The sequence below is a fragment of the Excalfactoria chinensis genome, chromosome 5 (assembly GCF_039878825.1).
Source record: "Excalfactoria chinensis isolate bCotChi1 chromosome 5, bCotChi1.hap2, whole genome shotgun sequence".
In the NCBI taxonomy this organism is placed as follows: domain Eukaryota; kingdom Metazoa; phylum Chordata; class Aves; order Galliformes; family Phasianidae; genus Excalfactoria; species Excalfactoria chinensis.
In genome coordinates this window covers 9205227-9211541 of record NC_092829.1, presented here as the reverse complement: position 1 = coordinate 9211541, position 6315 = coordinate 9205227, and positions in this window count along the sequence as shown.

Sequence of the window (6315 nt, the reverse complement as noted above, 5' to 3'; positions counted from 1 at the left end):
GTGAATTGCTTTCTCCACGCTCCTAGCACACCCAGGGCTGGCTGTGTCCCTTCACCAGGTGCTCAATCATTGGCTCAGGCCATGACTTGGCAGTTCCCATACACTCTTGAATGCAAACACTGCTCTGGCTCAAGAAACATGCAAGCCATCAACTGCAGATGTCTGGGAGAGTATTTGGGGGTGTATCAGTTTTTTTCCCATCATTTCTGTTTTGCCTGGGCATCTATTTTTGTTACTGTTAGGGAGAGAGCACTGGGTTGGGGAGATCTTTGTCCTGAGCAATGCAGCTGCCCCATGCCAACTCCTGGGCTACTTGGGATCACAGGTTGAAGCATCTTTCTCTGTGTGGTCTGCATTCTGTGGTTAGTTTAATAGAGCTGATGTGGTGCCAGAGGTTCAGGAAGAGCAGTGAGTGCCTCTGTGGAAGGTCACCCTCAGACCCAGCTGGACCTCTGCTGCACTCAGCTTCATGCTCCAAAACAGTTTGTGTAGACAGGTTGGCAAATCAGTGCTCCGAGATAGCAGAACTATCTTCTGCTCTTCCTACTTGTCACACAATGGAAGAACAAAACTGACATTATGTTAAATACGGAAAATACATTTCCAAGAAAGCAACTTACAAATTCAAGTCAACATTAGCTCACTAAAAGCACCCAAATCTTTTCACACAGTGCTCCAGTTTACTGTGAGCCTGGAGCCCTGCCTCGTGTCCCTGCTTGCAGCTGGGACATGTGATTATGCTCCAGTATCAAGAACAAACATCCTGAGTGAGCATCACCTCTTGATTAAATACCACAAGAAAGCCAGGCCTTGCAGGAAATCCCACCCTTACACAGGCTCACTTCCCATGGAGTAAGACCACGGTGGGTGGTGAAGAAAATAAAAGCATGACTCTGAGGAGATACAAACCTTTCTAGTCTACCCTTAATTATTTTTTCCCTCTCTTTGCCCTTTCTCTTAGTACAACAGGTCAATGTTTAAAGATTACTGAAGAATAGCAGTGGTTTTGACTCCTTGCACTTGGCTCCATTGACGCACTTGCTACATCATACTTGGGGAAACAACTCTTCAAAAGCTGTAGAGGCTTTTCCTTTTCTTTCTTTCCAGTGGGTGAGAAATAACGATCTTTGCACATCACCGCTCAGACAAGCTGTAGTGAGCCCAGCCTGGCCATAGGGCTCACAGGATGCCTGTGCTTTTGCCTGGTAAAGCCTTGTTCTGTATGAAGAAGTTCACCACGTCTCTGGGCTGCACGACATCCTTGGTCATGCAAGTCAGGGAGGCACAACCAGTGCCCATTTCCCTGTGGTGTACCATTGGCTACTACTGAGAAGCATTCAGTTCTGTCACCACTGCAACCACTCCTACCATAGGTTGCTTTATCCTCTTCTTCCAGGCTCAGCAAGCCCAGCTTCCTCAAACTCTGTTCACAAGCCAGGAGCCCTAGGCCCCTCCACTGAACCATCTCACTGGCAGCACATCCATCACTGGGGGAACTCTCTTCTGCATGTGTTGTCAGCAAATGAGCCGGAAAGGATTGGATTCAGGTTGGATATTAGAAAAAACTCCTCTGAAGGAGCTGCCTGGCACTGGAACAGGCCTCTCAGTGAGGTGGTGGAGACAACATCCCTGGAGGTGTTCTAGAAACATGGAGACGTAGCACTGAGAGACATAGCTTAGTGGGCAGTGTTGGTGGTAGAATGATGGTTGGACTACATGATCTTAAGGGTCTTTTCCAGCCTTAATGATTCTATGACTTCAGTGGAGATCCCTCTGGCCAACAGCTGTGGTTTTCCAAGAGGAAAGGCTGCTGACACTGACTGCAAGTCCCTTATATCAGCTCCGCACATTGGGGAGTAGCTGGAAGCACATGGGGGAGGACAGCCTTTGCTGTGGGTGTCTTCAGGGAGCTCCATGCCTTTCCAGAAGCAATGGAGAGACACATTGTGATACAGCAGGAGATGTTGTAACATTTGGAGAAGAAAGCTGCTGCCATTGACCTACAGTGACTCTTCACTAATGGGAAAAGTTATAAACAGGGCTCACAGATTCAGCTCGTTTTCTTCATGCAACAGCTGCTTTAAAGCAGGCCAAATGTGACCTGAAGTGCTTGTACCCTTCAGTTACATTCCAGTGCTGGCTATGGCCAGGAGCTGCTGCTCTGTTAGCCATGCAGATGTGCAACCTTGGCCAAGGCAAGACTCCAGCTGTGAGCTTGCTCTCTGGTTGCCTCCCCTGAAGATGGTAGATCCTGAATTGTGACCACACCCATGTTGACATCTTGCCCTGGAAAAATAAGAGCCTTCTGGAAGACCTCCAGGGACTGCCAGTAACACACATGAGGATCCTGATGGCAATGGATGACTGATGGATGGTAATGGTTTATAGGCTGGCCATCAGGTGCACGTCCACCTTCTGCCCAACACATTGCAGCCTGGACTCCGTGCACATCCCTGCCACCACCTGCTGGCCTGCAGAAGGGATGAAGCATCTTTTGCAATACAGAGAGTTGAGCTACCCCAAAACAGGCAATTGAAAGGGCAATCCCTTCTCACTGCATGCATTTCAGACTTTCTTTGGTGCAAAATTCCCTCTGCACAGCACAAAGATGTCAACAGATTAGTGTTGCAGCAATGCCTGGCAGCCCTGGAGAAACTAGGCCATTGGAGGAGCTTGTCCCCAGCCTCACTTATAGCCAGGAGGGAGGAATCACATAATTGTAGGGGTTGGAAGGGACCTGCAGAGATCATTGAGTCCAACCCCCCTGCCAAAGTGGGATCCCTACACCAGGTCACACAGGTAGGTGTCCAGACAGGTCTTGAATATCTTCAGAGAAGGAGACTCCACAAACCCCTGAGCAGCCTGTCCCAGTGCTCTGTCACCCTCACCGTAAAGAAGTTCTTGTGCACATTAGTGTGGAATTTCCTGAGCTCCAGTTTCTGGCCATTTCACCTTGTCCTGTCTCCACACACTGCTGAAAAGTGTCTGGCCTCGCCACTTTGCCCCCCACATCTCAGATATTTATAGACCTAGATCAGGTCTCCTCTCAGTCTTCTTTTCTCAAGGCTAAACAGACCCAGTTCCCTAAGTCTCTCCTCATAGGGGAGATGCTCCAGGTCCTTCACCATCTTTGTGGCCCTCTGCTGGACTCTTTCCAAGAGATCCCTGTCTTTTTTGTACTGGGGAGCCCAGAACTGAACACAGTATTCCAGATGAAGCCTCACCAGGGCAGAGTAGAGGGGGAGGATCACCTCCCTCGACCTGCTGGCCACGCTCTTTTTAATGCACCCCAGGATGCCATTGGCCTTTTTGGCTACAAGGGCACACTGCTGGCTCATGGCCAACCTGTCATCCACCAGAATACCCAGGTCCCTCTCAGCAGAGCTCCTCTCCATCAGGTCTTCCCCCAACCTGTACTGGTGTATGCAATTATTTCTACCTAGATGCAAGACTCTACACTTGCTTTTGTTAAACCTCATCTGGTTTCTTACTGCCCAGCTCTCCAGCCTGTCCAGGTCTCGCTGAATGGCAGCACAGCCTTCAGGCATGTCAGCCAATCCTCCCAGCTTCGTGTCATCAGCAAACTTGCTGAGGGTGGCCACTGTCCCCTCATCAAGGTCACTGATGAAGATGTTGAACAAGACCGGACCCAGTACAGACCCCTGGGGAACACCACTAGTTACAGGCCTCCAGCCAGACACTGCATCACCAATGACAACCTTCTGTTCTCTGCCAGTCAGCCAGTTCTCAACCCACCTCACTGTCCAGTCATCTATCCCACACTTCCTCAGCTTTGTTCTAAGGATGTCATGGGAGACAGAATCAAATGCCTTGCTGAAATCAAGGTAGACTACATCCACCACTCTCCCCCCATAAACCAGCTGCAGCACTTGTGAGGCGTAAGGAGAATTTCAGCAATGCTGAATCCTCAGGAGTCCAGCCTTGTGCAAAACATCTGAAGCTAACACGAACATCTCTGTATTCAGAAAAGTGAAAATCAGACAGGAATGAGTAAAACCAGAGTACAGTTCCCTCAAGGCAGATGTCTGTCATTTCCCCATGGATGGAGGAGCTCCTTGGGGATGGGCATGGCTTTCCAAACAAATGACTCAGGCCATGCTCTGCCTCCTGCAGTAGCTACAGCCTTGCCTTGGCGCAGTCTCCTAAAGCACGCACAACTGTGAGCTTACATCATGGCTGGCAGCCTCAACTGTTTCCAAATGCTGGGAGTGACACGTGATTTCCCAGAATCGCCGCTTTTCCTGTACCCTTCCAGCCTCATGAGCCCTACAATCCATCCCACTGCCCTTTGTCGGGGTCGGAGAGGGAAAGTCCTAAACACAGATTTTGGCAGCTCAGCCTGCACTGAAGGTCAGGATGCTTACGAGTGAAACAACAGCGTGGGGTTAACTATACATGGCCTTGGGGAAAGAGATGACAGAAACAAAATGTCGATTCCTAATGCTTGGACAAACATAGGATATGGCATTGCATGAGCAGCAGGGCCACGGGGTTCAGCACCCCCTTCCTGCCACCGTTCTGAAGGTGAGATGAGTGATGGTGGGAGATGAACCCAGGGACAGAGAAAGCGGAGAGACCCTGGATCTCAGCAGAGGAGGAGCTGGGAAAAACACAGTCAGCAGGGGCAGATGAGATGCAGTAGGAGAGACCCGAGGCAGGTCAACCTAAGGAGAATGTGGAATCTGGAGGGGTTGGCAGCAACTCAGGATATAATATTGAAAGCACGAAGACGTCTCCCAGTGAGGAAGGGGGGATGTGGAGAGTGGTGGGAATTTAGCTTGCTCATGAATTCCTTAATCCTCTGAAGTTTGAGGGGGGAATTACAGACAGAAACAACACTTACTCAAATTCCAGCGGATTCACGTCAAGCTGAGCCATAGGCACTGAGGAACAAGTAAAAGCCAAAGCGCAGATGCCAGTGCCAAGGGACGAAAAGCACCACGGGACATAACTGTAGTGCTCAGAGGTGCATCTGCTCCAGCAACAGCCCTGGTTGAGCAGTCTGTGCCACCCCCATCCCCGCTGTCCCCCTGCCTTATGCCCAGCCCTGAGCTCTGAGAGGTGCTGTGGGGGATGTTTATACAGCTACACTGCCAAAACCAAAATGAAATATGAGAATCTGTGCATCCAACTGCAGCCTAAATAAACTGGATGCTTCTAAAAATGGATTTCACCCGCTTGGTTTGTCCCAGACAGGAATTATACAGGTTCATTAAGGTTTGGGATGCTAAAATGTAACGGATGCTCATGGGACCTTCAGGGGCTGCAAGCAGGGAGGCAGAGGACAGGGTTTGATCTTGCAGCTATCTAGGAAAAAAGATCAATAGGATGCAGAATGAATTATAACAAGATGGCACAGAAGGAAACAACTGCACAAATACAGAGAGGAAACTGCCCGTCCAGCAATAACTGCAAAAAGCCAAACACTGCGGAGTAATGAAGGGTGACGAGCGGGCTGTGTCAACACGTCGCTGTGAAAAAGGAAATCTCTCGCTGGGATTTGCAAAAACGAGCTGACACCTGCCCAGCACGGAAAGCAACTCGGCAGCTCCAGCGGTCAGCATCGGGAGCGGGCTGCTGTCCGCTCTGCGCAACGCCAAGGCAAACGGGTGCACGAAGAAGCGCTGCAAAAAGCAAAGCCCGGAGGGCCGGTCGGCTGCACGGATCCCTGCCCGGCGGGTAGCAGCAATAGCAGCAGCAGCAGCCGCGCTCCTCGCACCGCGCCCGGTGCAGCAGAAGGGCCCCTGGCGGCCGTCAGCCCCGCGCTGGGCGCTCCCGAGCGGCGCGTTCTCGCGGCCGTACCCCCACCTGGCGGCGGCACCCGGGGCCGCAGGAGGAGGGACGGGAGAGAGCCCGGCTCTGGGGAACGCCGTTTGTGCACGGAGCTTTGCTTTGGTTTTGATACAGAACCCTGCGAGGCTCTGCGATGGGTGATTCGGGGCTGGAACAAAGCGCTGCACACAACCGCGGCCCCTTAAATATGAGACCGAAGAGGATCCGAAAGCCACCAGGTGGCACCAGCTGCGTGACATTTCGCAGTGCTGACGGTCCCCGGGGCGGATGGGGACCCGGCCCAGCCCCTTTGTGCAGAGTAGAGACCTCAGCAAAGGTTTCTCGTCTGTGCGTGGCTTTACAATCACAGGATGGTTCAGTTGAAAAGGGCCTTAAAGCCCACCCAGTCGCAACCCTGTCATGGGCTCTTTGCCCCCACCAGCTCAGGCTGCCCAGGGCCCGAACCAACCAGGCCTTGGGCACCTCCAGGGATGGGGCACCACAGCTCTCCAGTCAGCAGTG